We start from the raw sequence: 9,197 nt of genomic DNA, 5'->3' as shown, positions 1-9,197 counted from the left end.
CATCATCTAAAAGTAAGACCGCTGCTCATGGTCGCTTTTGTAACATGAGTTGTCTGTATTTGTAAGTTAAGTGCTTTGTTTCTCTAAACGCTCATTGTAGGTGTTTTCGTCACATCTGAAGTGACTCGCCGACTGCTATATAACACGCACTTCCCTTCGGCGTACTCACATTCAGTACGGTCACAAGCAAGGCCGACACAAACTTCGATACAAAGAGGAACACGTTATTCTACGCTGAACCCAGGGTGAGCAGCCTGCACGTGAAACAAGACCCCATAGCGAATGCAATGAGAGGTACGTTTTACAACATTTCTTGAGAGTCATTGAGTTATTCTACGAAAAAAAATCAAGCGAAGTATCGCCCAAGTCCCGGCTCTCAATAATCATACGTGCGTTTTTTTTTCGTTTTTTTTCTTTTTTGTTTTTTTATTACGCAGATGCTCATAAGGCCCAGTGCATGTGGACAAGTGTCAGCCTATAAAAAACAGTTCGAATGCTTAATGCTCATTTTCGTAAGCCGAGCTTAAGAAACTGCAACAAAATTTATTTTGCGTACCTTATCCGTCTACATCACGTGGCTCGAGTCATTACGTTGTTCAGTGTAGAACTGCACTCGTATTAAGAACGAGATTACTTGTTAACGTCAGAGTGAATTCAGAAGCAAAGACAAACACTATGTTGCTACCGCAACACTGGCCGAAGAGGCCTATAAGCAGAGCTCGACCCGTGCGCTGTTATCAAAAAATGTGCAACGTTTGTAAGCGCCTAGATCGACTGATAAGTGCAAAGTGCTTGTCTTACATCCAGCACGTAGGTAACAAAGGCAAAGCATTCGAAGCGGTGGCACCGATCGGCGTCGCGCTCTAGCTCAACCCACTATGCTATAATGAAGCGCGGATGGGACCTGGTGCGACGCAGCACGCGAAAACACTGCTGCTGCTAAGCAGCAAAAATGCCCAGGCAAGTCACGGGAGTACCAGTGAGCTTCGGCGATCAGAAACGCCGGTAGTGGCGTTACACACCTGGCACCTCATTTGTGCATGAATTGAAAACTATGGATAACCGCCGGTGATTGGCCGCGGCCAAAGAAAGTATTCGATAAATTTGGCTTCACGTTTATTGTTCCTTCCACTCATCCCTCCACCCACAACAAACAAAAATGTAACAGTATATTCTGCGGGTTATACATGTGAAAACAACCATCTGATTATGCGGTACGCAGTAGTCTCCGAATTAATTCGACCACCTGCATGGGATTCTTTACCGTACACCTAAATCTAAGTAGAACAGCATTTTTGGATTTCACTGCCAACGAAATTTCGCCGCCACAATCGAACCCCCGACCTCGAGCTCACCAGAGCAATGCCATAGCCACTGCGATACCGCGGCTGGTCCCGTCAGGCAAGTGCATGCGCATTCGTGTGGTATGCACACGGCTACTCTGCAGAAACGATAATGTGTTTGCGCACAGCTCTCGTGACCGCAGCAACAGCCAAAGTGCTTCTTAGGCTCCGGCAGAGGAGCGTGACGGTGCGCCATCTTGGATTCGTTGTTGTTGCAGCCAGACCCACTGCTAGTCTATAGGGACCTTCTAACCCTGGACGAACCGCTCGCGCATTGACCATCGGTACCGAGAACAACGGCGCCGACAGTTCGTACCCGCAGCGGTGGCTTAGTTAGCTGAGGCGTTGCGCTGCTGAGCACGAAGTCGCGGGATCGAATCCCGGCCGCAGCGGCCGCATTTCGATGAAGGTTATATGCAAAAATGCCCTTGTGCGTGCGTTGTAGTGAGCGTTAATGAAACCCAGGTGGTCAAAATTAATCCGGAGCCCTCCACTACAGCGTCCCTGATAATCAGAACTGATTTTGGTACGTAAATTCCCAGAACGAAGACCGGATGCGTCCACGTAAACGCCTTCACAGTCACCACAATATTGCATATATATATATATATATATATATATATATATATATATATATATATATATATATATGGGTCTCTACAAACAATGAAAATCAACGCGCATCTTCAGAGAATACACTGAAAATGACTGCTTCGCCATGGTGATCAAGTTTAGAAACATCATAGACATGCTCAGCATTGTGCAAAGGTGGTTCATGATTTCAGTGAATAACCATATGGAGATCGCATTACGCTTTTATTATCATTTGCGAACGTCATACTTACGCAACGAGCAACACGAGCACGGACGCTGACCCACAATGTTGTTTGTTCAGCCCAATGAAACTCTCTCCTCGTTTATAGCAGGTCGCTTTTGCTTGCTTCCAAGTGGATAGGTTTCCCCATCTTGACAGGTCTTATCCAATTGGATGACAAGAGGCGAGGAGCACGGAGAAGTGGAGAGGAATTTGGCGGGCCCGAGCTAGCCAATGCCTACTATATAGAGCAAAGTCTGTGCCCTTCGGTCTATGACGTCAAGCTAACTTGCCCAACTGCCCTATAATCTAACAGGAATGTTCCGGAGTAAACTGCGGTAATTTGACGTCACCGCTTTCGTCACACCTGGCTTGACAGTGAAAATGTCAGTCCGAGTATTATGACGTCATAAAGCAGAGTGCACATGCCTGCTATAAAGGAGGCATTGAGCTAGCACAGTGAAAGCAGGCAACCGTGCTTGAGGAGAGTGGCGCCGATGTCCGTGATTGGTGCACTTCCCTTGCTTAGCTAGCAGGGGCTGGTTAAAAACTTGTGGTGGCGTAAACGGCTGGTTCAAAACGTCGCTGAAACGCAATCTCAGCGAGAAAAAAAGTTGGCAGAGCGAGGTTGTATACCTGCGGAAAGGTTTAGACATGTTATACAGTAACATAAGAACATTTATTATACGCAATGAAATCAGTTCTCGCCGGCAGGTCCGAGTAGCCTGCGCGTGATCGGCGAGCAGCAATCTATTCTTTTCGGAACGGGGCAGCCACCGCCTAATCAAAAAAAGATGTTCAGTCCTTTTCGGGAAAATGATGCATATTCAGTGCGTACACGTCATTTTGAGAGAGTAAGTTTTCGCGGTTTTGTGACGTCGCGTGACGGACAAGCGAAGTGGGCGTGACCCGAAATACTGGGACCATGCGCGAAGCAGTAACGGTGAAAGTGGAATTCAAATAGATGTCAATAGCTTTACATTATGGTGACCATTGTGTCGCTTTGACAGCAAGTCAAATAATAAAAACAAGATTGCGGGGATTTACAGAATCAATACTACTTATTGCCTAAATGCTACCTAAACTAAGAACTTTATCAAATAAAGTGAAGTAAGAGCAATACCATTCGCACGCAACAATTGACATTGACACTTTTGCTTGCAGGGACAGGAAAGACCACGACGATGTTCGTCACCGCTTTCTTCACGGCTCTGATACTTTCCTGCTTCGCTTCGTCTTACGACGAATGTCGAGGTAAAATATCTCCCCTGCAATGTAGAACAACTGCAAGTTGGGCAAGTTGGCACTAAAGTTCCTTTATGTAATGAAAACCTATTAGGTGCCGCTGCGGCATCACATTCTTCGGCGCTGGACTTCCGCCTTGAAACCACTTCCGTCCACTGTGTTCTTTCTAGCGTGGTACAATGCTGTAAACAATGAAGCACGCGGATAGGCAAACAGCGTGTTTTAGTGTCAATATTTCTCCCTGGCTGGTTACGTTTTCTGGTAATAATTTCGTTTTCTGAGATGAACTATAGCGACAAGAATACTGGCTAGCGTGCCGAGCATGCTCCCTTTGCAATGGGGGAGCATGGCACCGTCTGCAATCAATGCCCACGGTGGCCGGCAGGGACCGCAGCCGTGTAGGTGGGTGCCGACAACGCGTGTCGTCTGCTTGGCTAGAGCAGTTTCGGAGCGGTTGCGTCGATTTCTGTATTTGCGTTTTGAGTGTCATTACGGTATTGCATGTTTCTTCGCGCGTCGTGCCTTCGTGCGTTCGTGTGTTCCCGTGCCTGTTAGTAGAAGAACTATGTGACGGCGGTGAAAGAATGCTGAAAGCACAGCGACAGTGAAGAGAGGACTTGTTTTGCGTGGTTGTGCTGGAGTAGATACTGCTCGAATGAAAGGCATGAATTCTTGATAATTGCAACACCTGATGGCACAGGACTCGCAGAATGGGAATGAAGGATAAAAAGAAATGACAGAACGCTGACGCCAACTGCTGTGGTTTGCGAGAAGTATTTAGAAAGCCGTTTCATATAACGCACGTTCACTATCATCACGAACGGCGTTTTCAACGATCTTCGCCGCGATAAATCGCGTCTTGAATTGATGCGATACGTACGATATTCCATAAGTATCCTGGTCACCTTACATCTCAAAGCAGAAAATTAAGAGACAAAGTATCTATATGTGTGCGGAATATCTTCCATCAAAGTGGCATAGGCACACCCAGTCGGTGGCCTCCTTGTTGTGCTAAGCCGTTGAGATCGCCGAATTGGAGAACTTCGAAGGATATGGTGTCCACCGCAAAGCTTCTGTATCAGAAGAGTGCGCCCCACGCGGTAGTTTCAAAGCCGCGAGCTTTGGGTTGCAAAATGATTGTGCACAACGGCCGCAAACCACCAGCGATAGTCGCCATCTGTACTGCAATACCTCTCGGGGGGTGATTAAGGTAAATAAATGAAATGAAATCTCGATCCCTATTCCAGTCGCGTGGATGAAGGTGCCATCTGGGCCAGCGGAATCATTAGCTTGTGCCTATTGTGAAGATGAAATTAATAACTTGAAAAAAATTGCCTGCCCCCTTTGTTTAAAGTAAATGGTAGTGTTCGGAATGCTGTGAAGAAGACAGCAGACAAAACAGGTCGTACAACTGGTGATAAGGTACAATCCTTGATCAAGAAAGTTGCCTTAATTAAAAACTCCAGCTTGTTTATTGTGGACGCAGTTTATTTAAAGTCTGCTTCAAGGACGCAGTACTATAGAAACATGGTTCTCAATAAACAATGTTTGTTATATCTTATGAAAACACGCACAATGCAACACGTACACGTATTGCACGTGTTTTCTACATGTACCTGTACATTTCTCCAGTACCAATCAAACCACCAGCCTTCTCGGCTCACCCTCCCAAGCTTTCGCTCGCCCCTACATAATACGGCGTGCGGCCACACTGTCATCGCACTTGGACATAATATATGGAACATCACGGCAACGGTGGGAATTGGCCTGGAGTGTCCACGCAATTGCTATCGCAAAAAATCGACGCTGCAGGAAAGTATGGGGAAAACGAACAATCGATAGGAATAATTCCATTCTGGCAAGTGAAGCAAAAGTAAATACTTCACCCTGAAAGAGCAGCGCTTGTTGCACGACGTAAGTCCCATCACGGCATGCGGCTTTTAGACACTCGAGATTTTTAAATGCGAAACATTTCTTGTGAACATGTGCTACTTCGACAGTATCTATCTATCTATCTATCTATCTATCTATCTATCTATCTATCTATCTATCTATCTATCTGTCTATCTATCTGTCTAGCCGCCTATGTCTTTGTTCTCTCATGATCGTTTCGTTAACTTGGCATAGACCAAAATTGGCATACCATGACAATAGTATATGAAGAACATAAATGATACGTCATGACATAAGTGTCATGACATGCGTGTCATATAGGTCATGACAATGACCCAGCGAGAAATATTAACACTCAAAAACCACCCAAATGGGTTCGGACGTGGGTACTAAATCAAGGAAACACTAAAGGGCGATGGTAGAAGTCATAGTTATGACCATGACGCAGCAAAAATGGGAATGATTCAGCGAAAAAAGATTAACACTCAAAAACCAATGGTATGGGTTTGGGTGTGGTACTGAGTGAAGGAAAAGGCTAAAGGTTGACGGTCAAAGTCGTAGTCATGAGCATGACAAAGGCTTTCGCCTTGTCTCTTAGGTCTAGCTAAATGAACTCCTGAGGACTCATGACATGAATGGCTCATGACAGGTCATGAAAGAGACGTCTACGTCTTAGTGATCTCATGGTCGTTTCGTTAACTTGGTAGGCTCCCTGCACACTTCTTCGCATAACATCGATTCCCACAGGGCGTGGGATTTGCCGGCTTTTTTTGTAAAAAGGCCATATAAGCGCAGCAAACATGGCGTTTTGCAGATGAGTTCCGACGCGAGACGGAAATACATTGCCGCTAATAACGTGAGCTTCAGAAGACGAATAAACAAAAGAATAATAATTAACTTATTTATAAAGTCGCTGAACTGGCGAATACGAAGGCACTCACATTTTAACGCAACTTCATCTTTACTTTTTTTTACCTTGAAAGTCGCAGCTAAGTCGAGATATTTAGCATCTAATTTCAACGGTAAATTCAGGCAATCCGCTGTCATATCAAACCGAAACGCCGTGACCCCAAGCGCAAGAAAGTAGCAAACCGAATGCCTCGGCTGTAGTCGCGGCAGCTCCTGATGCGTCACATACGATTTGCCTAGCAAGCATGTGCGGCAGTGTGTCAGGTTAGTATTTGCCGCGCCGCACACTTCTTGAATATCTCGAATTAGGTGCGATTCTCAAGGTCTTTAAAATATGGGTGTGGATGAGAACGTCGCTGCCTCCTAATTTGCCATTAAGACAACTGTCCCCAAGGCAAGAATAAAAAATTTAATCAATAAATTTTTGCTTATTAGGGCTCTGAAGCTCATGTTATTAGCTGCAATGTCCGCCTCGCCTGTGAACTCGCCTGCGAAAACGCCTCGTTCGCTTCGTTAATTACTTCTCTTTAAAATAAATATATGTATTGTCTAAAAAAAGAAAAAAAAACATCTTATACATAGCCAGTTTCACAGGTCCATATAAATTAGGCATTCTTTATATATAATATTCACCGAATAAGTATGCTTTGAAAATCCTACGTTGCAATGAGCTAGACTGTCTTAGAAAACGAATGTAGCGCTTCCTTTTCCTGAATTGAATCACCGGAGGTTCGACACTCGAAACAGAGCTAGCTGGTACGTATGCTCCAACGCAAGCAGTAAGTAAGCCTTCTTGTGGTCAGAAGAAACCCTTAATTAGAAATCACCTTCCTACATCAAAACTTTACTGCTCCTACGGCTCTATAAATACAAAAAGCGCAGGAGCCCTCTTGTGAAAACACGGCGGTCTATGAAGAGCGGGAGGCGCCGCGGCACCCACCCGCACTGCAGCGTTCCTTTCATTGGATGCGGTGGGTCCCGGCAGGCCGCGGTCGGCATACTAGCCAGGATATTGTAGGCAATATAGATCAACATCATCACCTATGATGAAGTAGAGGCCACCATCGACGACTTAAGGTTTCGTACTACGCCGCTGCAACCGAGCAATTTAGAAAGAATATGGCTGTCGACACTGGCTGCGAGACGGAGGAGGAGGATTCCCCTACTTATGAAAGAGAAAAGAAAAGTACATGCAGGAAGTTTACGAGGAACGGATTCATTAAAAATGATGTGCAAAAAAAACCAGTGGACTGAGTGAAGAACGACATAGACGCAGCATTATTCTTTCAAAATGACATTATCTCGATGGCGGTAACACAGGGCCAATGGCGGTTCGAGTGGACAGATAAATTAGAAAAGAAAATACTTTTGGCACGGAATGTCACAGCATGCACGCTAAGTCAAAAATCATTGTACAATACCTACTGTCAGAAAACACCTAACATGAGCAATGCGCTGCTAGGATAGCTTATCTTTCGTTGGAAAATGTATCTTCTTACACTTGCTGTTCACATTATTATGTTATTTCTGCCTTAACACCAACTCCTGGAAATCGCGAGTTGGTGTTAATTTAGTATTTTAGACCTTCATATGTATTGCGTGATTATTCATATCAATGAGCTTGATATAAAAAACAGGGTTGCTTTCTACTACGGCCGTTCCGAGGGCTAGAGATGGTTATTGGTCTCTTTATCTCCTGCCAAGTATATAATGTAGCTATTTATCATTTCATTTTTTTTTCAGAGCACCAGCTCGTGTCAGACGCTGCAATCAACGATGCCATCTCTGCAACTCTATGGAACGCGCGCTTCTGGGACGAATCTGTGTTCCCACATTGGTGGTGGGGCATTTTCGCCGTTAATTTTACATCGGTGTATTTAAACACAAGGAACATTTTCGATCCTTTTGCGCGATACTGTAAAGGAGGAGACGCCATGGTTGATACAGAACTTGAGTTCGACTGCCATATCAGTGCAAGGTGCGCTGTTGTAGATAACGACTATTTCCTTGGAACTGTTGATGTGTATTTCCACGAAGCCGTAGCCAAGGTACAGTTCCAGTTGAAGTTGTACTCGGAAAATGAAACTTTCACGCTGTATCCAGCAGGTGTGCGTCTGACGTGGCCGGGGACTGTCTCAGCAAGCGTCGAGCGCACTGGGCCGCGATATTACGAGGAAGCGCTGAATATTTTATTGAACCCGCTGGTTAGAGTCTACGCAAATGACATACTCAGGTGGATTTCGACACGTTCTTTTATCGCAAACCTTTTTGTGTGGAGATCAAATGAAGTGGGTCCCTTTTACGTAGATTCCTAGCGCAGTAATCCATAAAATGCTTTTTTTCTTAATAAACTTCACTTAGACAGCACTCGTCCTGTGTCCTTCCTTTCGCGCTGATTGAAGGAGTGAATAAATTTGCCACGTGTAAATGAAAATAATTTCGTTAAAAGCATTACTAGTTCTATTGTATAAGTGAACATCATTTATTTCTCGTCGTCCGCAAGCGAAAATATCCCGATGTGCGTATAGAGTCTTTTCGCGGAGTCGTTTGCTCTAAAGGAACGACATGGCGCTTTCGGGGGCACGCTGCACATAGCTTCAGGCTTGAGTGTACTTGACAACTGTATTCTAGTACACTCTACTTGAAGCAAAAACGTACGAATGCGAAAGCATTACAGCATCTGCCCTGCAACTGCGCGAATAATGGTCATCGATGCATCTCGACGATCGCTAACGCACTACGCTCCATTCATGCTGCAAACAAAACGTGTAATGCTAGAGGGAAGAAGTCAGCAGTAGTGGGCTGCAATAACTGTGTCCGCCATATTATTCAATGGAATGAATATGTGTTGCCAAGTTTACGGGCCGCTGTTATACAAGGATGGCCAGTGTTGACGGCCCTTCACGATGCACGGCTTTCCTCGAGGATAAAAAAAGTTCAATCAGCCGCCAGCAATGTATTTCTAACCTCTAAAGAAAGGACTTCAACACAGG

General features: G+C 45.0%; 1 long non-coding RNA gene across 1 annotated transcript; it reads left to right on the top strand.

Moving 5' to 3' along the window:
• Positions 1 to 233: 233 nt before the first annotated feature.
• Positions 234 to 8,510, top strand: LOC125946550 (uncharacterized). The gene is made up of 3 exons (XR_007467655.1): positions 234 to 294; positions 3,322 to 3,411; positions 7,948 to 8,510. It is a non-coding gene; the product is annotated as an uncharacterized LOC125946550 (long non-coding RNA).
• Positions 8,511 to 9,197: the final 687 nt, after the last annotated feature.

This window comes from Dermacentor silvarum, chromosome 7 (genome assembly GCF_013339745.2).
Source record: "Dermacentor silvarum isolate Dsil-2018 chromosome 7, BIME_Dsil_1.4, whole genome shotgun sequence".
Lineage (NCBI taxonomy): Eukaryota > Metazoa > Arthropoda > Arachnida > Ixodida > Ixodidae > Dermacentor > Dermacentor silvarum.
Note: the sequence above shows the minus strand (reverse complement) of the source record. Positions and strands in the feature narration are given on the sequence as shown.